The 25,076-nt window shown below is 40.0% G+C and overlaps 1 long non-coding RNA gene across 2 annotated transcripts; it reads left to right on the top strand.

Moving 5' to 3' along the window:
• The first annotated feature begins 240 nt into the window (after positions 1-240).
• Positions 241-5,727, top strand: LOC124102197 (uncharacterized). 2 transcript variants are annotated; one of them, XR_006854815.2, is made up of 3 exons: positions 241-495; positions 726-866; positions 5,491-5,727. It is a non-coding gene; the product is annotated as an uncharacterized LOC124102197 (long non-coding RNA). The 2 variants fall into 2 exon arrangements; XR_006854816.2 differs by lacking the exon at positions 5,491-5,727 and adding an exon at positions 4,530-5,479.
• Positions 5,728-25,076: the final 19,349 nt, after the last annotated feature.

Below are 25,076 nucleotides of genomic sequence, written 5' to 3'. Positions count from 1 at the left end.
AAAACTAAATAAGCCAAAGGATTCTATCACCCTCCAACTGCACATCTCAGTACAGGGCAAGGCCCTGGAGGGCAGCCCCACACAGAATTCAGTGAAGAATCCTAAATGAGCATTCAGATTGCTCCCAGAGTGTGTGTACTTAGCCCAGAAGCAAACAGACACGTGTTCTCATTGGAATTTCTGTACCTCCTTCCTAAAATCCCAAGCCAGGACTTGTAGCCTGCCCAGAGCCAAGCCTGCTCAAGCTGAGCTCTGAGATGGTTAGGGTTCTGCAGCTGCCTGAAGAGTAAGTACATATTCATGTGAGACCTCAATCTGCTGCCCTTTAGCCAGGAGGTCTGATCTGATTTTGCTCCTAACAGGGTATCTATCCATGCCCTGAGGAAAAGGCTCCCTGCTGCTGACAAGCCGACTCAAAACCTTAAAACTGACACATCCAATAACACTGAGATGTGCTCAGAGAGGGGCTTCCATGGCCAGAGCCGATAAGCTCAGGTGGGTTGAATGGAGCAGTAATAGTCTGGGCTACAAGTAGCCCTGAAGCAAGTAGACAGCCTTCAGGGGCAGAAGGAAGGTCATGGGGTAAGTTTGTGACTCTCCAAACAGGTCCAGAGTGTGTACACTGGTCAGAGAAAATTAAAGCGGGTGGGGAAAAAGTGGGGTGGCTCAAGCAGGGTCTCAGGTCTCTCCTAGTGACCTCTGTCAGTCTGCTTCCCTCTTTCTAGATGCCACAGAGGACTCCCATTCTGTCTCAGAAATGTGGGAAGCAACAGCTGTGTTGACTGTGCCTTGGAGCCTTCATCCTTTCACCCTCTTGATGGGGTATTTTACCCCTCTCAGCACTCCACTTCTGCACCAGGGATGAGGTGAGTAATGAGTAGGGAAGTGCTTCATGAGCTGGAGAATCTGATTTCTGAGTTGTTCCCACAGACCCCAATAGGCGCATCATCCCAGCTGGTGGTGGCGCCAGGGAACACATGCATCTTGCTTGCCACACACCTAGGAGGGTAGGAAGAATAAGATCCCCAGCTACAAGGTTCAGACAATTTCAGAGCCTTCTTCTTTTAAGTGCTAGAACCTACGCAGAATTCCATTGCCTAAACCAAGTAATTGAGTTCAGGATAGATTAAATCCAGACACATGTCGTGTTTAGTGCCAATTATTCACCCAGGCAGGGGCGGGTAAGGGGTCTGGACTATGTCACGTCATGCCTTCTAGAGACTGACAGGTCCTTTGAGTTCAAGGTGAGCGGACCTAAAATAATAATAGTCATGGTCTTAGCTTTGTTTCCCTCGGAGCTGGCACTTAGCTTGGATCTGCTACTGCTCAGGAGGACAGCTTCTCCTTACCTTGTTTACAATGGATGACAGAACATGCAGGACCATTTGTCCCTGCTTCTGTGCTCTGGTTCAGCAAGAGAAGTGGGAAGTAGGGAGTGGAAGAACTCTACCCCGTCTACCTCATTCACCCAGGCACACAGCACAGGCTGGGTGTCTGGCCTCCTGTGTGCCCTTGGGATTCCCCATCACTGTCACTGTCTGGAGATAGCTGTGTGGATGTAAGCTTGGGAGGGCGGGAGGATGCAAAGATGCTGTGATTTGCCATCTAGTGCTGAGTTCAGAGCTTGGGAGAACAACAACCCAGGCTTAAAACTCTGCTTCTCACTGTGAAATGACTTAAATTAAGCCATGGCTTTCAGCCCAGGGCTGGGAAGCCCCAGCTGCACCCTTCTCAGGACCACCTGACCTTAGTCTTCATATCAACCTCAATTCACATTCTTCACTCAAAAGCTCAAGAAGGTACAAGGCCAGTGAGGAAAAAAAGCAAGGAGTACAGAAAAGAGCACTTGGGATGGTGAGCTCGGTACTTAGAGTGGGTCAAAACACGAGTCAGAACCTGGAAAGACATTGGGGAGAACCTCAGAATGAACCAGGAAGTGGCAGGGCCCCAGGCAATGAATCTGGCTGTTTGGAAACATGGCTTGTCACCCACAGAGAGGGAAAGGATTCATTGGTGACCACGGGATAATTGAGACTGTGACAAAGGACCAGAAGAGAATCCTGTTTTTGAGCATAGGCAGGAAGGATAGCACTTTTCATGGAATTTTTCTTCTGTTTCAATGCAGCATTTTCTCACTGTTATTAATTGTTCTCTTAGCAAATGTGTTAATTATTTATTGCTGTATAACCAATTGCTGTAAACTAACTCAAACATCAATCAACAGACATTTATTGTATCACATAGATTTCCAGGGTTAGGGATCTGAAAGTAGCTTGGTTGTGTGGTGGGGTGGCTCAGGTCGGTGGAGAAGTTACAGTGAGGATGAAACCAGGGCTGCAGCATCATTGGAAAGCTTGACTGGAACTAAAGGTCTTGCTCTCAGGAGGTTGTCTGCATGGAAGCCTTGGGTCCTGGCTAACTGCTGACAAGAGACCTCATTACCACCCACGAGGACTTCCCCACAAGACTGCTTGAATGTCCTTGTTATATGGGAACTGGCTTTCTCCAGAGTAGGAGGTCTTGATGACCAGGGTGATAATAATTCTGAGATGATCTCCTTGATCCAAAGAGAGATTATCCTTCTTGGTCCGCCCTATTCAGGTGATCTCTTAATATAGGCTAGAGATATTTGAAGCCATGAATGTTTTTGTTGGTCTTAATGGAGAAAAGTACCATATTGTGGATGAAGCCCAAGTGTCAGACCTCAAGTACAGCCTCTTTGGTGGAGTTCAGATGACAGCCTTTAAAGTTAAGAGTATCCATAGTCAACAGGCTAAAAGATCTCATCCCTATAACACTAGGACTTCAATTCTACCAAGAACCTGCATGAGTTTGGAAGAGGACCCCAAACTTCACTTGAGATCTCAGTCCTGGCCAGTGCCTGCATTTCGGCCTTATGAGACTCTTGAGAAGAAGACTCAGTCACACAATGCCTAGACTTCTGGCCTACAGAACCATGAGATAATCAATTTGTGTAATTTAGGATAAGTTCATGGTAATTCGTTATGCAGCAATAGAAAATTAATATGCTCAATTTCTGAAGTTGAACCCATCACTAATGCCTTTATTCTATTTGTCCAATGAGTCATTATGTCCACCCATACTTAAGGGGAGGGGTTCACTTTTAAAGGGAGTGTTTAAGAATTTTCAGACTTATTTTGACCTGGCACAGACTAGCAATGAGTGCCACAGGGCCATGTCGATACACCCATCATAGAGAAGAAGCCCATGCTTCTAACATCCAAAGCGAATTCACACGAGTTGACTTAACAGGCTTAGGTAAGGCGAGGGAGAGTTTTCTTTAAGGCAGTGACAATCCTAGCTAAAGTGTGGGAGGTTGGTGCTCATTCCCCCCCTTTTTTGATGTTCCCTTGTGAGCAATCTACAGAGTAATTGCGTAGAAGCAGGACGAGGATGAAACATTCCTGTCTTTAATTTGAAAGTTACAACGTGTTAATCAGCCCCAGTCTGAACCTTGCGGGAGTGCTAAATTTGGGAATTATTAGCATCTTCCAGATGGGATGGTGTGAGGGGGGACTAGGGTGGAGTTCAGATGACAGGCCACAGACAAAATATTTGGGGACATTTTTAGCAGGACAAAGCTCACTGTCCTCAAAGCTACATTCTATTTCTTTGCTCTAAAATAACTTGTGTCTTTTTGACAACCCAATCTCTAGTGCTTGTTATCAAGTCAGTCCTTGAAGCAACTGGGTGTTTTCTGAATCAGCATGGACCATGAGAGATCATTCTGAAAAAGCACAGATGCTACTAGGAAGTTCCTTTAATTTCCACAAAATTTTCTATTTTATAGCTACATTCTGCTCCGCTTTCTCTGCTCCTACAGGCTAAATACATCTGAGGGCTGAATTGAGATGTTCCCTGTGGTGGGTGACAGTGGCCTAGAAAAGCCATTACCTTGTGAACAGACAGGGTCCACAAGCCTGAGGCTTTATCTTCCCAAGCAGCAGAGAAGGAAAGCAAAACTGAATAATTTAAGAATGTGTCAGCAATTTGGCAAGTCAGAGAAGTCAAAAAGCCATATGAGTTCATAAATAAGCCACAGACCCTGGCTGGAGTTAGTCAAAATCCCCAAAGTCTTTGCCTATTGACACCAGTTTAGTTTGGTTTTATTTCATTTTTAGCTGTGGCTGGCAGCCTGCATAGAGCTGTGGGGGTAGAAGGGTGAATTCATGCAGACTGCTGTAGGCAGGGGGTAAGAATGGAGACCCCCAAAGGGCCTCAGATCTGTAGGTGGGAGTCAAGAGGAACTAGACCACCTCTTGGGGCTGGGCCTGGCCTGGAGTCTTAATGAGGCTGCATTATTGTTGATGATGATGGTGATGGAGCAAAACAAAGAGGCCCAGGGGCCAGGGCATGGGCTTTAATTATTTGGTCCAAGCCCCACAAAAAGCCATTCCTACTGGTATACCTATCCTTCAGATCTTGGTGCAGAACAGAGTACTGATGCCCCCACAGTGCCCTTCTCTGGTCTATTCTTGCACATGTCTTAGTATCTTTGTTTATTACAGACACAGGAAACATGGAGAGGAAATCATCTTGCACCATGAGGCATCTATCTATCTGTCAGAGGCAAGTTTCTTGATATCAGCATAGAGAGACCTCTGATTTTTGCCACTTTCTCAAATTGGGCAGGGGAAGGTAGGTGGTGCCAGTTGACTAGTCCCCAGAAATTCCTGAACCAAGTTGGAAAACAGTGGAGAGCTGAGGCTTGACCTAGACTGCTCTATTGACAGCAGGTGTCAGGATAACCAGCAGCCTGTCCTTCTCCTGTACCCTGACCTGAGCTGTTAATTCTCAGTCAGGGCTGGTGTACTAAAAAGTTGAGGTATTACATACATGCCTTTTATTGTTTAATCCTTGAAACAATCTTAAGAGCTAAAGGTTTTTTTTGTCCCCTTAGCAGGTTAGAATTCTAAGCAGTGAAAGTCTTGTCCAAGGAGGGAGATCTAATCATTAGCTGAAACAGGACTTGAGCCAACCACATCTCATACAATAGTACCTTCATATCTATCCACTTCCCACAGTAGGAGTATAGACCGTTGCCTGAGGAATCTCTGGGATGAAACCTGGCACACAGATTTCAAATTGGTCTAGCAAGCACCCATAGGAGCCAGGGCAGCATGGAAGAATTGAGTCTATGTGACAGAGAAACAGCTAACCTGGCTGCTGGTTCACTGCTGGACTTGCTTATCTTTAGAGAATTTGTATAGGTTGTATTTCTGCCCCCACCCTTTTTGAGCTACACCCCAGCCTGTGGATTGTATTTTTGATACCCTTTCAAAACTTGATATTTAACACTTGTCCTTCACTACATCAATACCATATGTGGTGCACTGGGGCAAACAGAACTCCCCTCCAAAGATACATGTGTGACTAATTCCCCCCAAACCTGTGAATATCACATTATATGGCTAAAGACATGATTATATTAAGGACCTGGTGATGAGGAGCCTGTTCTGGGTCATCCAGGTGCCTAATGCTATCACGGGTGTTCTTAGAAGAGAGAAGCAGAGGAAGTTTTGTCTCAGGTCTACACAGGGAGAAACCCTTATGAAGATGGAGGAATAACATTGGTGTGATGGGGCCACAGCCCAGGAATGCTACAGCAGCCACTGAAAATTGAAGAGGAAGGATTCTTTCCAAGAGTCTCCTGAGGGAGTATGGCCTTGCTAACACCTTGAGAGAACAAATGTCTGCTGTCCAAAGCTTCTGAGCTTGTGGTCATTTATTATAGCTATTCATAGAGCTGGCAAAACCCACTTCTCTACTGAACACCCACCTGCTTTTAACTTGACCCAGGAAGGGAGATGTGCTGGCTGACTACTGCTTGCTTGCATGTGAGTGGAGAAGTGAGTGGAAAGAATCAGGAAGTGGTTCTCCAGGCCAGCTCTGAAGACTGCCAATCCCAGCCCAGAGTCAGAGCAAACTGCCCTGATAGACAGCTGCAGAAATTTCATGGAGGTGCTACCAGGACCTTGTTCCCAGTGTTTAGGAACCAAGACACCCAGAAGTGGGGTTTGGGTGGAAACTAAGGAAATAGAATCCTTCAAAATATGCTGTCTTGCAACTCTGTTTTAAAATTAATATTATATGTGGGACCATTTCCCACTCCAGAGCAGGATATGCTCTCATTCCTTGCACCAGCTGTATAGTATCTCATTGCAGGAAATCACAAGGAAGAAGAGAGGGAAGGTACTGTTAAAGCTGATGTTAAAGTTAAAATTCAGATTCAAAGCTAGTGTTGACATGCGGAAATAGGCCTAAAATAATCTGAATGACAGCCTTTGTCCAAGAAGAGGGTGTATCTCATGAAAACTGGAGAGAACACATTCTGCCCAGAGAAATGCTAATTTAATCAACATGACATTGAACTGAATTTAAAAAAAAAAAAGGTGCACAAGAAGCCAAAGCCCCAGACCACACATGAAAAGGAGTTACTCAGGAGGGTATGGAGTTACTCCGGAGGGTATCAGGTGATGTGCCTAACTAAGAATGGCAGGAAAGGAATGTTTGCAAATTCACAAGGGATAAAAATGATTAGGATGTGAATTTGAGATAATCCTCACCCCTCAGGTACATAAGTGCCTGTACATGAAACCAGAAAGGGAATGGGAGGCTTGAGACCATCAACGGGAATAAAGGTAAGCTCAAGCCTTGCTGAGACTGGTGGAGTGGGGGTGTCAACTGCAGTGGCAATGGCAGGTTGAGAATCAGAACATGTACGTTGATGAAAGGTGGGGTTTTGTGGGTGAAAAGCCTGGATGAAGGAGTTGCCTCAAGGGCCCCTGGCAAACTTGTTCCACCTGCTGTGCTCTCTGAGCCCCATAAGACCCCCAAGATCCTCACCTCTGGCTGGAGCCCTGCACTTGTGCCTGCAAAGAGCCAGCAGTTTCTACAGCAGAGGAGGGAGTGTGGGGGCTGTTCCCAGGTTCTGTGAGGTTTACTAAACCCTGACAGGTTTACTTTCTGACCAGGGCTTCTGATGGACCCAGCCATTATGGGCCCCTCCCAGTCCTTCCTGTGTAAAAAGTCTGCTTTGGTCTCTTGCCCTTGTATCTTTGGTCCTTGAGGCTGGTCATGACCTATCTCTTGTTTGTGGCATCTTGAAATGGACTTCTCAATGTTGTGTAGGAGGAAATTAGAGTTTTTTCTCAGTATCCATGTGGGATTGACTCCATGACCCCAAACAGGTACCAAAATCTCAGGATGCTCAAGTCCCTTGTTTAAAATAGCAAGATATTTGCAAATAACCTACCCACATCCTCCTGTATATTTAAAACATTTCTAGATTATTTATAATATCTACCACAACATAAATGCTATGTAAATAATTGCCATACTATATTGTGTAGGAAACAATGACAAGGAGAAATTCTATACATATTTATATACACATAATATTTTTTCATATTTTTTGTTCATGGTTAGTTTAACCTGTGGATTCAGAACCCAAGGATATGGAGAGTGGGTTGTAAAACAGGGTTTCTGTGGACTCCTGGGCTTCCCTTCCTCCTTAGAGGCAGAGCCAAGAGAACCCTTAGAACCTGCATGTATGATTAGTAAAACAATTATTCTGTACCCCCATTGTCCCATTTGTTTGAACTGTGGTAATAAATCTTATAAAACTAATCAAAACATTATAAACACAAATTGAACGTTTAGTCCAATTGCTTATCTTCCTTTTGTTAATTCATTACCTTCTCTCTCAGTTTTAGCCTTTCCCCATTCAAGCATATTTATTTTATCAAGAAAGGGATGTGATAAGGCAGGTAAAAAAGAAAGCAGATTTTTTTTTTTTCTGGACTTGGTCACAGTCCCAAAGAAAGGCAGCTGAGCAGAGCTGAATGGAAAGGCCTTGATGAATGATATAGTTGCAACGAGAGTTAGACACACCCCTTTAGAATGCAGGAGGAAGGTGAAAATACCCTGTAATCTCATGTATCTTTTCCTAATTCCCAGAACCACCATTAGCATTTGGAACATGTTCTTTGAGCCTGTATCTATGCAAATGCTATGTTTTCTGAAGAAATATGTGTGGTACTGAAATTTAGTTTTCATTTAAGATGTCAGTGGTATTTTATCATGGCAATCCATATAATTCAATCCATTTTAGTGTTTTCAATGGCAATATTTAATTCCATATTATTCTTGCTTGATTATAGGCATAATTTGTTGAACAAATCCCCTCTCATGGAAAGTTGTATTTTTGCAAACAAATTGTATGATATATCTCATGTACAGAGCATCTTCCACGTACAATTATTTGTGGTTTTTCAATTTTACCATTGTGCAAAAAATGCAGTGTTCAATATATTACATGAGATATTATAAAATGGGCTTTGTGTTAGATGATTTTGCCCAACTGTGGCCTAATGTAAGTGTTCTGGGTACCATTAAGGTAGGTGAGGCCAAGCTATAGAGTTCAGTAGGTAGAGTGTAGTAAATGCATTTTGACTTTAGATGTTTTCAACTTAAAATGGATTTATCAGGTCATAACATTATCATAAGTTAAGGAACATCTGGGTATATGTTTAAGTACCTGAGAACATGTTTCTATATTATAAATTCATAAAGTAGAACCTTAGTCACAGTATATTTTATTTTAATAGATTGATGACATTTCCCTCCATTAAGTTTGCATCAGTTTATAGCCCCCCTCAGTGTATGTAAGAGTTTCAGACTGACCTTTTCAGAAGTTCAGAAAACCAAAACCAAGACTTAGGAACTTGCCCAATGCAGATGAAGCCATCAGAATCCTTGGATGACCCATGTGTGAGGGGATTTTCCTAAGGGGATTGTAAGATTTCAGGACTGAATAGAGACTGAGAAGAGTAAAGGGTGTAAGGATTGAGTGGCTCAGGCAAGAAACCTTTAGTTAGCTACCATGACAGAAGGAAAACATGCATGCGACTAAGTTAATTAAACCAAGCTGTATTATTTTTCTTGGCATTCTTTGCTTCCCCTTTATAACTAGTCTTTCTGGAGGGCAGCCTGTGCTCTGTCCCTTGTAAGAAGCTGATATGTCACCCAGGAAGGGGGCACAGGCTCCCCCTTTCCCCCTTGATGGTGGATTCACCCACCAGATTCCTTGATATTTTTGTAACTGGTTTTTAAATTTCATTTCACACATGCTACAGAGGGTTTTACTTTTTCATATGTCTTTTATTAAAACGATTTCTGGAAAACATGCTGAGCTGTGGCTTTTGGAAACAACAGGGGAGGAATGCCGCCTGCCTCATAAAAACATAACCAAAAGTATGTTGATGAGTAAAAGGCTGGGCTTCCAGGGCTGGCCAAGTGCATCTTTGGATTGGGTCCTTCAGAGCAACTGCAGGATCACTGTTATTGGCCAATGTGGTGTTGATGAAGCAACAGCAAAACATGCATTTTTTTTTTTCACGCCTGACAGAACCAACTCTTTGACAATCATCTTTTATAAACCTGTGACCACATCAAGAACTCACTGGCAGAATTCATAATGTCTTGAAGGTTTGTGCATTGTGCATGATACCTGGACTTGGTAACCACTTTCTATTTTATTTTCTTCCATGAAATATGTTGGTGATCAATAGACACAGCTAAATGCATCACAGAAACCCAGGCCAGGAGGGCCATGGGCCCTGGACTCTCCTTCACTGTTGGATACACAATACCTTGGATAAGGCCAAAACACATTGCCAAGGTTCCTGCTTGGCAGAGCCAAGAGAACCCTTAGATGATTTTCTGGACCTATGTTAAATAATCTAAAACATAGCAGGAGTGCCTGTCAGAGCTGCATTTCTACAGGCTAAAGGAGAGGCCACTGGGTGGTATCACAATGAAATGGAGAACCATTGGCAGAGCAGGGCTAAAAATCTACAAAGGAGGCAAAGCCAGGTGGGATGATGAGAGTGGGAAGAAGAGAGAAGGAAGAGAAGGAAGGAAGGAAACAATTAGCAGTACTACATGCTGCCAATGGCAGAGATGAGAAGAAAGGAAAAGGTTTCCTCTGTGGTTAGCAATTAGGAGGTTACTCGGATGTTGCCAGGAATGACCTCAGTTGGATGGTTATGGCAGCAGCCAGAGCCCTCTCTGCTATATCTTGCTCCTCTATGTTTTTTGTGCCTTCTCCTGTTCCCCCACAGAGGCCTCCTGGAAATGATGCTGGTCTCTGGAAAAGCTTGGTTCATCAGCGTGTGCCACAATGAGCTACTGAGGACACAGTTGCAGGGACCCCATACCTTCCCTTTGCAGCTGACTGGGATGGCTATGGGGAAATAAGTGCTTCAGTATCTTGCCTTGGGACCCTCTGTGCATAACAAGACTCTGATGGGGACATGTCTCTGTTAAGAAGTGAGTTTGGAACTTCAGGCAGGGATGGCTATCCACTGCCCAGCTGTGAAACATTGTTTTTCTCTCTCTTCTCTAGAGTGTGGGGACCAATCCTCTATCCCCTTCTCTCTCACTTATTTTCTCCACTTCCCTCTGGTCTTCCTGCCACAGAGAAGCATTTAGAGGAAGCTCCCCTCCCTCATCAAGTTTTAAACTCAGTCCAAAGACCTAGTTAAAGGACAACAGACTCCCAAAAACCAGGATGGTGCTCTGAGGATGCTGCAGGGATGTGGAGGCAGGCCCTGCCTGTCAACACTCAGACCACATTCTGAGGCTCTGAGGGCCTCTGGAAGCCAGATCGGAAGCTGAGGACATTTGAGTTCATTGTCTGAGGGTCTTAGAGAGGAAACTACAGATGGTCTCTACTTATGGTTCAACTTAGGATGTTTCAACTTTAAGACAGTGCAAAAGTGATAGGTGTTTGACAGAAATGGCGCTTTGAATTTTGATCTTTGCTTGGGAGTAGTGATGTGCAGTACAATATTCTCTCACGATCTGGGCTAATGTAAGTGTTCTGAGCATGTGTAAGGTAGGCTAGGCTAAGCTGTGATGTTTGGTAGGTTAGTGTATTAAATGCATTTTCAACTTGAGGTATTTTCAACTTATGCTGAGATTATCAGGATGCAAACTCATCATAAGTAGAAAAGCTTCCATGTGAATAATCGATAAACTGATGCAGCACTTACTATGTACATGGTTCCAACTCTGTGTATGCATTCTTAAGTTAAGCCTCACAAAGGATAGAGATTTATCTACCTTTGCCCACTTTAGTGATGAAGAAATTGAGGCACAAGTGTAAAATTGACTTGCTGAGACCTTTAGCCAGTCAGAGGCTGGGCTGTATTCTTAGGTATTTCAGTCTGTGAAAGATCATGGAGATAGTAAAGTCTTTAAAGTTAAACAGAAATGGGTCTCTGCCTGGCCCCCACGACTGACAAATGTGTTATAATATGTACGGGAAAGCCTTGTGTGATTGCACTTCACTTACTGCACTTTGAACATACTTTGATAGTGTTAGTCAGCATTTCGTCACTTTAACCAAAATAATCAATAATTTAGCAGAAGAAAAATTTATTTTGAGATCACAGTTTCAGAGGATCCAGTCCATAGTTGAACAACTCTATCTTTCTGGATCTGAGGTGAGGCAGAGCATCATGGCAGAAAGGCATGGAGGAGAAAAGCTACTCAGCTCATGGCAGGAAGTAGCTCTCTACAGGAAGTAGAGAAAGAAGGAGGAGTCAGGGTGGCAAGATTTAATTCCTCAGGGCACATCCCCAGTGACCTACTCCCTCCAGTCATGCCCCCACCATCCTAGAGTTACCACAGAGTACAATAGTACTTTCAAATTATTAATCCCTCAAATGAATCCATCAATTGGGTTACAGGTCTTTTACCTCCTTCATTAACATAGGAATTTGGGGGGACTCCTCATATTCAAACCATAAAGGTGATATTTTTTTCAAATTGAATGTTTGTGGAAACCATGTTGATTGTTTATTAATGCCATTTTCTAACAGATAATCATTAGCATTTTTCATAATGGATTAATATTTTTCAGTACTGGGAGTTGAATCTATGGCCTGCACAAGCTAGACTAATGCTCTACCACTAAGCTACATCTCAGGTCTAATGAAATATTTTTTAATTAGGTCATGAACATATTTTTAGACATAATCCTATTGAACACTTAGTATACTATAGTACAGTGTAAACATAACTTTTGCTGTACAAGGAAAGAAAAAATATTTGTGTGACTCACTTTATTTGATAATCACTTTATTTTGGTGGTCTGGAATCATATCTGTAGTGTCTCTGAAGTGTGCCAGTATACACCTACACTATGTATATTATAATATGTTTGTTACAACATAAAGTTTATTATATATATGCCTAAGCATATATACATTTCCACATATCAATATCACATTTTAAATCTTTCTTATCTCCCTTAACTTGGTACTGTAGTGAGACCTTTCAGGCATATGTATATGCATGTACACGTATGTCAAGGACAGGGGAAAGCACAAAGCCCAGCTTCCCCATTCTATATCATTCTGTGTTGCCGAGAGTGAGTACATCATACCCTCAAAGACAGTCTTAACGGAAAAAGCATCTGCAGGCCTCACATGTACCTCAGACACAGGTGACACAGAACTTGGCTTTGACTCCCAGTTTTCCTCTGTCCTTCCCAAAAGGGAGAAGCAGATGAGAGACATTAGACATGTTGATATAATCAAGTGATTTTCCATGCAAAACCAACTACTTTTCACTTTGTGGTTTGTGTCTTGGAGAAGCTAACTCCTCAGGGCAAATAAAATAAACTCTGAACCATAGGCAGCCAGGATGTCTACAAATGCCATCCCACTGGGCCAACTTCCTTTCTCAGAGCTATGTCATGTCCTCTGGGGAACCCAGCCCTGCACACTGTCCAGCCTTTTGCCTTAAACACAGATCTCCTTGCCTGGTTATGACTCCCATAACCTCCCGTGGAGGTTTGCTTCCTGGCGTCTTTGACTCTGGTAGCTTTGACTTTGCAAAGTTGCTGTGATGGTGATAATGCAGTGTCACAAAAAACAAAGGAAGCAGAAGATTCCAAAGACCAGTGCCAGCTGCTAGGGAAGCCTTTGTTTCCCTGGGCCACAATCTCATCCAGGCCCAGAGAACAGGCAGGTTTAGCAGGAGACCCCTTCCTCCCTGCCTTAGCTCTGCCTACAGTGTGTTCTGTGACTTGACAAAAGTAATTTTTCTTCCAGACATGAGTTTCCCATCTGTAAAAGTGGAAACACAGGCTGCAGCATTCCTGTCCTGAATGCTGATGTTCTAGAACTTTGAGAGCCAGCGCCCGGGGGCAATATTACACACTTATGGCAAACAAAAACTTTTCTGTATGAATTCTAAATTAAAGGATGAAATCCTTGCTTAAATTTTGCCAGTTTTATATAGATTTCCCATGTAATAATGTAAAATATAAAGGAAGTGGCTTCATGCCTTCTGGGAATACATGTCTTTTCTTCATCTTCAGAAGCAGCTACAAATTGACTCATATTAATTAGATTTGCAGCTGTATGTTAGCAAAGGATGGTCAGTGGTGGTTATCTTATCTCTTTACCCTGGGACCAGTTTTTAAAACAAAAATTATAAATTGGATATAGGAAGAAATTGGAGTTTTATAATTCTTTATTATCACTTTTTCTCAAAGCAAATCATGAGTAGATCTAGATTGTGAATAATCATTGTAATCTGGAAACATACTCAAGATTTTCTATGCATTTAATCTCATTTGTTCTTTATGCTTACCCTGTGAGGAAAACTCTATTATTCTAGTTTATTGGGATCCTCAGTTAAGTAAACTGAGGCATGACCAGGTTTGGGACCCTGCTCAAGGTCACTCAGTTAAGAAGTGATGAAAATGTGCAGAAGTCAAGAGTAGATAGAGGGTACCAGAGGGTGGGAAGGGTAAGGGAATGTAAGGATGGAGAGAGATTGGTTAAGTGTACAAAAACATAACTAGATAGGAGGAATAAGTTCTGGTGTTTTATTACAAAGGACAGTGTGATTAACAGCATTACATTATATAATTATAATACAATATAATTAATAATATTATATTGTAAATATCAAATTAGCTAGAATATTTAAAATAAACATATAATGTTCAAGATAATAAATCCAGAGTCAATTACTACATAATATACAACACATGTATCAAAATGTTCCACTGTACCCCATAAACATGTATATATGTCCATTAAAATAGATTAATTTTTTAAAAAGAAGTATGGACATCAATTCCAAGTCAGCTTGACTTTAGCTCAGTGGTTTTCACAGTGCATCCCCAGTCAGCAGGGATAGTATCACCTGGGAATTTGTTAGAAATGCACATTTGTAAGACCCACCCAGATCCCATGGAATCAGGAATGTTGCAGGGAACCAGCAATCCATTTCAACAAGTTCTCCAGGTGATTTGGGGGCATGCTGAAGTTTGAGAATTGCTGCTGTAAAATCAAGGCTTTTGCCATTAAACAAGTCACTTTCCCAGACATATACACTGTGGAAATCAAATCATGCTTAGTTGTGCTTAGTGAGTCACTAAGCTTCTGCATCTCTGAGCAGATTGATGAGCTCATCATCCTGGGTGTGGGCTTCTTGTATCCAGATGCTTTGGTTTGGATATGGTTTGTCTCCCTAGGGTTCATTGCTGGAAACTTGTACCCATTGTGGATCATGTGGAGCACGATTAGGTCATGGGTACATCACCCTGAGAGGAGATTAATAGAGTTCTCACCAGGTAAATTTTCACAGGAGTGGATTGTTATAAAGAGAAGCTAGGTCCCTTATGCAAGCAGTTGTTTCTTTACCTACTATGTTGTGATAGCCAGCAGCCCTTGTCAGAATGCTGGTGCTATATTGTTTGAAACCTCCAGCCACCAGGATCATGAGCTAATAAATCTCTTTGTTTTATGTTAACCAACCTCAGTTAGTTTTTTATACTTATACTAAATGATGTAAGACACCAACCAAACAGGCAAATGAAACATCCTTCCCTGCCCTTTGCCAATTACATCGACTTTCCTCAGTGTTAGCCATTTTCATTTGGCCAAATTTCATGGATAATTATGTGAATTCTACCTGAATTTATTGTGTATATAAGATCCATATCCTTAAGTCTACATTAATTAGTAAATAGTTAAGAACCAGTCTCTAACTTAATGTGGCTGTCACACAGAACAAGCAACCTAAGAGCAAAGGAAGATTAGAAACAAGTATTTATTGCTAACTGAAAATTTTCAGTGAAGTTAACGTGCTATATTCATAAAGCAATTAATCCACTATAGAAAAAATTCAGTAGCCCTAAGAAATTAATATGGAACACATCTTAAAACAACAAACAGGAGAGAAAATAGATAAAGATGGTATGGTGCACACCCTTTTGCTTCCATTCCAAATCCTGAAAAATTCCAAAGTAAGCATTTTATAAAATCAATAATACAGTTAGGAAAAAAAGCACAACAATAAAGTAGACTAAAAACAATGAAGAATCCTTAAAAGATGGAAAATAGATGGGATCAATTTGATGAAGGAAACTATCAGCCAAATTAACCTTGGAAAAGACTTTTGCAAAAGGTGGGTACAATACACCAGGTGTTGGAGCCCAAAAGGTAGCAAATGAGGAGGCAGGAAGGGATCCTGGGACATAGGCAGGGGGATATATTGGGGCAGCAAGTAGGGCAGCTGGGAGGACAGACCTGACTCCTGCTCCATTGCTGTAATTGGGTGGAGATAGTCAGTTGTGTATTTGGGCCCAAGATTTAGGTAGTGACCTAGCATCTGAATACCCCAGAAGGAGCTAGATTGCCTCTCCCACAGGAGCATAGTGTGTAAGCACCTGGCCATTGACCCATCTCGGACATCTGCTATATCATAGCAAATAGGTCTTACCTTACAGTGAATGCAGAATTCAAAGGTGAGCTGATACCAAGAATCACCAAGCACTGAGGAATTCAGTACCAGTAACAGAGGAGCCAAGGTCAACAAGTAGGATGTTCAGGGCATTGTACCACAATAATTCACATTCCTCAGGGATCTGAGATGATATTGAGCTCCATGAAGCAAGTACAGGCTACTATGAAAAAGAAATGATTACAGTTCTTGGAAACATGTATGTATGTAAGTACATGTAAATACAAACACACACCCTTTATCATAATATACTGATATACTAAGTATACCACATTGTAAATGAACTTTAACTGAAGAAAAATAAGACTAAAAAATTCCTCCTGAAGAGACAAAAAAGAAAAAAAAATAGGCATAATAATTTGAAAGTTAAGGAATGTAAATAGATGTCTAAGTTCTCAAATATGTCCAGAAGTTCAAAACATGGAAAATAGCAGAGAATATGCAAATAAGTAACTTGAAGAACATTCTCCAAAGTTAGAGAGGAAAGATTACTTATGTTAAAAGATTTCAATAAATGCCCAGCTATAAAGAAAAAGTTGCTAACTTTAATAACATCAAATTTGTAATTTTAATATGACAAAAGCAATAAGAAAGCAAAAAACTGGGCAAAAGATGGGGCAGACTACATGAAGAAAGGAAAGCCAGATTGGCAAGAAATACAAAAGAAAATTCAGTCTCTTCCACGACCAAGAAAAGGCAGATTGTAACAGCAGCAGCAGAACATTGTTTTGCCCATAAGATTTATAAAAATTAAAATAAAGTTGGCATTAGAAAGGATGCAATTGGTGGTAGTAACAAATGGCCTTCGAAGAGAAATTTGACATTGTCTGTTAAATTTTAAATTTATTTTTGACATTTTAAATTTTTGGTTGACATTTTAAATTTTAGCTAGAAACTTTGGAGAAACGTTAACATGTACACAAAGAGACATGCATAAAGATGTTCATTGCAGTATTGTTTAAAATAAGAATAAAAGAAAAAAAAAGCAGTTATCCTAGAATGAATTGGAGTTCTGTAGATACCCAAATCCATGGATGCTCAATCCCTTCTATATAAAAAGATGTCATACTTTCATATGCCCTATGCACCTTCTCCTGTATACTTTTATCTATCTATAGATTACTTATGATTCACAATACAATGTAAATGCTGAGTAGCTATTATAGTATATTGTTCAGGAAATCATGACAAGAAAAAACGTCTGAATATATTCAATACAGAAGCAACTATTTTTCTTTGAATATTTCTGATTGGCAGTTGTTTGAATTTGTGGATGCACAAATTGTGGCTGTGGAGGACTGATTGTATTCAAATATTCATCAACAAAAACAGTTATCACATGGAATTCAAATGTACCTGCACCATGAAATGCAATACAGTAATTTACTTAAGCACCTCTCATTTACTGACCTGGAACTATTTCTATGGCACAGGTAAAAAAAGAAATTTGGAGATGATGTGTGATATGATAAAAAAGCTAAATGTTTAGTATGTGAAGATGTATATAAAATGATAAACATCTAACTGATAATCCTTGAGGATGGAGACAAAGAATTAAAAGTGGAAACTTTTATTTTATGGGTAATTAAGAGTATTCCAGATATAACATATTGAAAACAGCATATTTCTGTATTCATGTGATTAACAAGATGGAAATCATAACAGGAGGAGTCAGAGGCAGTAGAACAGGTCTAGGAGAGCTGCTGTATTTGTTTGTAGGAGCAAAGCTGAGCCCAGGCCTTCAAGGCTACACTAGAGTGGGCAGTGCCTCCTGTCTCCTAGGAGGTCCATCTCAGGTAGGCTCGTGTGTCCTCTCTACAGCCTTGCTGCTGCAGAAATAGAGTTTTGGGTTACCAGCATTTACCTCTGTGTCCCCTTGAAAGAATACAGCCCCCTGGAGCTGGCCTTGGAGAAATGTGAGGCAGCCAGAGGCTTCCCTACCTTTTCACTTTGTCCCTTAAATGGACACACTAGACTTCCCTAGTGCCACTGGGCCCAGTGAAGGCCAGATTCCTAATGGCTTGAGATTCGTGAGAGAGAAGATGACAGAACAAACACACAAACCAAGTGACACTGAGGATATAGAATCTACAGTGACATGCTTCCATCTGAGGCCTATCAAGTTCACACCTGCTGCTATAGTTTAAATTTGTCCCTCAAAATTGGTATGTTGTAAACTTAGTGCCCAGTGTAACAGTGTTGAGAGATAAGACCTGCATGCTGTGATTACATCATGAATTAATGCTGTTATTATGGGGGTGGATTTATCATGGCAGTGGATTTATTGGAAAAGCAAGTTTGGCCTTCTCTTGTTCTCTCTCTCTCATATGTACTCTCTTGACCTTCAGCCTTCTGCCATGGGATGATGTAGCTCAGAGGCCCTCACCAAATATGGACTCCTGGAACTTATGCTTCCAGCCTCCAGAACTATAAGGAAAATAATCTTTGTTCTTTACAAGTTACCCAGTCTCAGGTATTTTTTTATAGAACCTCAATATGGACCAAGATTCTTGACTTACCCTGGTCAACTTTTGTTCTCCCATCACCCAGGGAGAAGGTGAGTCTTTGGATACCTCCCTCCTACAGTGTCTCCAGTCCCACACAGCTGTTCTTAGGCCTGTCCCCTAAAGCCGCCCTCTGTATCTTGCATCTATCATCTTTGCAGTCATTATAGGAGAAAATCCCACAATTATTAGGAAATAAGTGAGTCCACCTTTCACCCATTGAACCTGGATATTGGACTCCAGTCAGCCCCTGGGTAACTCATCAAAAGGCCATGGCTATATCACACTTGAGGGGTTTGTTTGCTCTGAAGAGTGCCTTCTGTGTGTACTGGAAGAAGTAGAAGCTGGCTGGATTCCAGTAGTACCTTCCAAGTGAGCTGTGAAAATGTATCTTGTTATTCTTCCTACTGGCTCCCGGTGTGCAATGCCATGACACACATATAACACATGAGCACACACAGGCACACACACACACACACACACTGCATCATGCATGGATATATTACACAATTATGTACCATCCATACCGTGCTCACACTGAGTATATCACACACTTACACAGGCCATACATACATACAATATTATATGTAGTATGCACACCAGACACATCACACACATCATACATCTTACCACACCAGACACACACAACATAAAAACATAGCATATCATATATACCACACATATTAATGCCATACCAGATACACTAACCATACGAACATACATGCCAAACACATCACAGCATACACCCACAAATATAACTAAACATGCCATAAACCATGCCATATCCCATATGCTATTGTATGTTATACCATATACACTTACCAGGCATACCACACCCACCATAACACACCCTGCTCCCCACACAAACCGCCTCAACATACCACACCATATACACACATCATATATATATGCATTTTACATATATGCAAGGCGTATCACTTACAAACACATATCACAAACATTCTCATGTCCAACTTACCACACTAGAAACACCACACACATATCATAGGCACGCATACTATCTACCACATCATACCTCCACACACCACATATAACTGCACACAACTTACACATTCTCTGTACCCATCACAGACATACGCACACATATATACATAGACACATATATTACAAATGCACCCCACAGCTCCACACACTCACCACAGACACATACCACATACATAGACACAAACCACAGAATGCCACAAAGAACATATTCCAAATACCTAATGTGTATCATCTATACCACAAACACATACTCAGAACCACATCACACAAAATTTTAAAAACAAATATCCTTCATAATCTAAACTTAGATCAGTTAAAAGAACAAATTAATTCTAAAAGAAATGACATTGAAATATGTTCACTTTTCCTCTCCACCAAATAACTGCCTTTTATGTTATCATGTGCTTAGTTTCTCATTTTTCTTTCTTAAATGGGGTCTTGGAAGCCCAGACAAAGCCACACTGAATAAATTTCTCCAAACACACACAAAAGAGCCAATTCAATCTTCTCCCTGGCCATTTCTATGACTGTGGGCTATCCAGATCGGATATGGAAAGGTAGGTGGAGGGAAGGAAATCCAAGATCTGTCTTTCTCTTCAAAAACTTGTTTTATGGACACCACTTCATTTTTTACAAATAAAGCAAAATATAAGGTCAAGGTTGTTTTGTTTTCTGTTTTGTTTTTAAAAATAGAAATGTTACCACTGGAAAATATAAATTAGATGTATACCTTGCCAAATTCTGAACACACAAATATGTACAGATGTTACTGGATCAACCTACTGGAGGAAACAGATAAAACAGGAAATGTCAGATATATGATAAAAGTAAAAGATAAGATAGCAAGAGTATGACTGAACATATCAGTTACCAGGATATAGCCAGCAAATAGGTGGGATAAATATTCTTATCCAAATACTGATTATCAAACAGTGCTTTAAAAGGTCAGGCGGTATAGCGATACCAGACTTCAAACTATACTACAGAGCAATAGTAACACAAACAGCATGGTACTGGTACCAAAACAGGCGGGTGGACCAATGGTACAGAATAGAGGACACAGAAACCAATCCACAAAACTACAACTATCTTATATTTGATAAAGGGGCTAAAAGCATGCAATGGAGGAAGGATAGCATCTTCAACAAATGGTGCTGGGAAAACTGGAAATCCATATGCAACAAAATGAAACTGAATCCCTTTCTCTCGCCATGCACAAAAGTTAATTCAAAATGGATCAAGGAGCTTGATATCAAATCAGAGACACGCCGTCTGATAGAAGAAAAAGTTGGCTACAATCTACATTCGGTGGGGTCGGGCTCCAAATTCCTCAATAGGACACCCATAGCACAAAAGTTAATAACCAGAATCAACAAATGGGACTTACTCAAACTAAAAAGTTTTTTCTCAGCAAGAGAAACAATAAGAGAGGTAAATAGGGAGCCTACACCCTGGGAACAAATCTTTACTCCTCATACTTCAGATAGAGCCCTAATATCCAGAGTATACAAAGAACTCCAAAAATTAGACAATAAGATAACAAACAACCCAATCAACAAATGGGCCAAGGACCTGAACAGACACTTCTCAGAGGAAGACATACAATCAATCAACAAGTACATGAAAAAATGCTCACCATCTCTAGCAGTCAGAGAAATGCAAATCAAAACCACCCTAAGATATCATCTCACTCCAGTAAGATTGGCAGCCATTATGAAGTCAAACAACAACAAGTGCTGGCGAGGATGTGGGGAAAAGGGTACACTTGTACATTGCTGGTGGGACTGCAAATTGGTGCAGCCAATTTGGAAAGCAGTATGGAGATTTCTTGGAAAGCTGGGAATGGAGCCACCATTTGACCCAGCTATTCCCCTTCTCGGTCTATTCCCTAAAGACCTAAAAAGAGCATGCTACAGGGACACTGCTACATCGATGTTCATAGCAGCTCAATTCACAATAGCAAGACTGTGGAACCAACCCAGATGCCCTTCAATAGACGAATGGATTAAAAAAATGTGGCATTTATACACAATGGAGTATTACTCTGCATTAAAAAATGACAAAATCATAGAATTTGCAGGGAAATGGATGGCACTAGAGCAGATTATGCTAAGTGAAGCTAGCCAATCCCTAAAAAACAAATGCCAAATGTCTTCTTTGATATAAGGAGAGTAACTAAGAACAGAGTAGGGACGAAGAGCATGAGAAGAAGATTAACATTAAACAGAGATGAGAGGTGGGAGGGAAAGGGAGAGAAAAGGGAAATTGCATGGAAATGGAAGGAGACCCTCAGGGTTATACAAAAGAACATACAAGAGGAAATGAGGGGAAAGGGAAAAATAATACAAGGGGGAGAAATGAAGGTCAGTAGAGGGGGTAGAGAGAGAAGAGGGGAGGGGAGGGGAGGGGGCATAGTAGAGGATAGGAAAGGTAGCAGAACAACACAGTCACTAGTATGGCAATATGTAAATCAATGGATGTGTAATTGATGTGATTCTGCAATCTGTATATGGGGTAAAAATGGGAGTTCATAACCCACTTGAAGCAAAGTGTGAAAGATGATATATCAAGAACTATGTAATGTTTTGAACAACCAATAATAATAATAAAAAAAGGCAAAACCCAGACATATCCAAAATAAATTGAAGCAGAAAGTTTGAGGCTTTGACACCTAAGAGATGGGCAAAGATCTAGCAGATAAATTCAAATATAAATATAGAGAGGTAAGGAATACTAATGTCAAATGTAGAAAAAGGCTAAACATAGTAAGTGGGGCTGTTTTTATTAATAACATGCAATCTACAATGATGGTGATACAGTCAGAAATATTTTTATTTCAAATACCAATCTCAGATGAAATTATGCAAAATATAAAGCATTAAAGACAATTAGAAAAAAATGTTTGGTTTTGAAGAGTTTTAGCACATTGCACAGGATTTTGCAGATAAAAAAAACAAGAGGACTTGAATAACATAATTAACAAATATGAATACCTTAATAATACAATTAATGGATTTAACATACCAGCTACAAGAAACATGTTGTAATTCATAAAGAGATAAATCACATTCTTTTAAAATATTACTCTATGAATACAATCTTTGTAAATGTTGATCTTTACCAATCTTTATAAGCTCTATTCAATCTTCATAAGCTCTATTTTAAATAAAGCAGACATTTACAAGCTTTCTTCTCTGATCATATGTGATAAAATTAGGAAATAATAAAGAAAAGAATAGCAAAAAAATTTAAACACATGGGATTATAAATCTATTCTTTCTGTCAAAGAGCCCCGATTTCAGGGAGGATGAACTTTTTAAAAATGCAAATTACTGGCCATCCTCCTCCAGACCCCTTATAAATAATCTAGGTCATACATAATTTTATCAGACATTGATGAAATAATTAAGGCTATTTTGAAGGTCACAAAACATAAAAATCTTAACTATTTTCTTACACTGATTAGATAAGGCTAACATCATATTTAAACTAAAACTCAGCAAAAATAAAAGCATCTGTAGACTTCTTTACGAATGTAGGTGTACTTGGCAATACTATACTTTCACACCAAACCCAGGAAAAATTCAGAGAATAATATAACATCAGCTACCCAAGATTTAGTCCTAGGAATATGGATATGTTGTTAGTATGAAATATAGTAATATAATTTTAAGTTATATTAACATAAACTAAATTAATATAAATTAATATGATTGAGTTACTAAATTTATAGTAATATAATTTTTAATATGTTAATGTGATTAAAGGAGAAAATCTAGGTGGTTATCTCATCAGTTGCTTAAGTGGCAGATAACAAAATTTAAAAAAGGCTCCTTGCTGTCTTTTTATCAATTATGGAAAATTTTAGAGAGTATTCATCAGAAATACTCATTGATCATTACCACAAAGTGAAACATATTAGGGATCCATGGGAAAGACAGGAAGGAAATAAGGATGTCCACACTCAGTATTGCATCTCAGCCATGATTTAGCAACTTCAAGAAGGAAAGAGTGGATTAGAGATGTAGCTCAGTGGGAGAGCAATTGCCTGAAATGCATGAGACCCTGAGTTTAATTCCCAGTACTACAGGAAAAAAAAATCATATAAATATGGAAAGAAAGAAACAAATTGTTTACTGTATTTAGATAATGCTACTATTACAATACTCTGCAAGATAACCCACAAATTTAACAAAATGCCAGTTGCATCCCAAAAGCATATATTTCAAATTTCATCTGGAGAAATGATTTTCTGAATCAGCATGTGAATGCTGAGGCAAGTACAGAGGCACAGAAGGTTGCCTGAGCAGCTTCACAATCTCTCACCATGCTGTGATGTGTTAAAGAACCATCAGGAATACCACAGAGACACACACATGAGCTTACATACATGCAAACATGTCTCTTTAAATCTATGGGAAAGGGACTGATCAGCCAGGGAATGTATTGTGTCAATCTCCTATCCATCTTAGGGGAAAATAGTGTTACATTCCTACCTTATACCAAAATGAATTCCAGATGGCTAAATATTTTAATGTTAAAAAGAAAGAAATCATAAAGGCAATAGAAGAAAACAGCTAGTGAAAAGTTGTATGAAGATATAGTTATGAAAGTTCTTTCTGAGCACACAATCAAAATTTGAAGGAATATAAAGAGAAGATTAATAGATGTTAATACATAAAATTTAAAGTATGCTTTGCAATAAAACAAAGACCTGCCATGTGCAAGATTAAGAGATAAAGAATATTGGAGGAAAGAGTGGGCTGGGAATTGGAAATATAGAAATAAGGGAATTGTAAATATATACAAAAGGATTAATATTGCTGTTACATAAAAAGGTCTTATAAAACACGAAGTTAAACATGCTTGTTTTTGAAACCAAGAAGAGAATATAAACAGGAGATTCAAATAAAACAAAATGTAAATGATCAATAAATATGAAAAAGCATCAGTGAGATATAATTCAAGACTCTGAATCAACTTCAATTAAAAAGAATGATAAATGTTTTCAAGGATTATGTATATTATTGCTCATTAACTGCTGCTGGGAATAATTTTAAGATTGATGTGCAGGCAATGGGTACGAATTCAAATTTCAAAGCAAGCACTCTGCTTGCTTTGAACTCAGCCTCAGAAATCAGTTCTTGTTTTGCTTTTGTTTTTGTTTATTTAATTTTGAAATGGAGTCTCCCTACATGGTCCATATGGGCCTAAAACTTCTGGGCTCAAGTGATCCTCTCACTTCAGCCTCCAAAGTAATTGGGACTACAGGTGCAGTCACCATAGCATGCTCCCAGGCACCTGTTCCAAGAAAGAATTCTACTCTGCACAGCTACACATTCAGGTAAATGTCATGTGCTTTTATTTCCCCTTTTTTCTTCTTAACTAAAAAAAGAAAGAAAATATTTAAATGGTCATTCACTTAGGATTAAGGGGAACTTGTAACTTCTGTTCTATAAAATATTATACCAAATTTACATATGAACACAATTCTATGCTTACTGGCATGAAAGCTCTCTGTAATGACTATTAAAGAAAGGCATCTAGTTAGGGGCTGGGATTGTGGCTCAGTGGTAGAGCGCTCGCTTAGCATGTGTGGGGACCTGGGTTTGATCCTTAGCACCACATAAAAATAAATGAATGGAATAAAGGTATTGCACCCAAATACAACTAAAAAAAATAACTAAGTATATTTTTTTAAAAAAGAAAGGCATC

The sequence above is a fragment of the Marmota monax genome, unplaced genomic scaffold (genome assembly GCF_021218885.2).
Source record: "Marmota monax isolate L192 unplaced genomic scaffold, Marmota_monax_Labrador192_F-V1.1 WCK01_AAM20220418_F8-fsc00161, whole genome shotgun sequence".
Lineage (NCBI taxonomy): Eukaryota > Metazoa > Chordata > Mammalia > Rodentia > Sciuridae > Marmota > Marmota monax.
The sequence above is the reverse complement of the archived record's forward strand: the minus strand, read 5'-3'. Positions and strand labels throughout refer to the sequence as shown.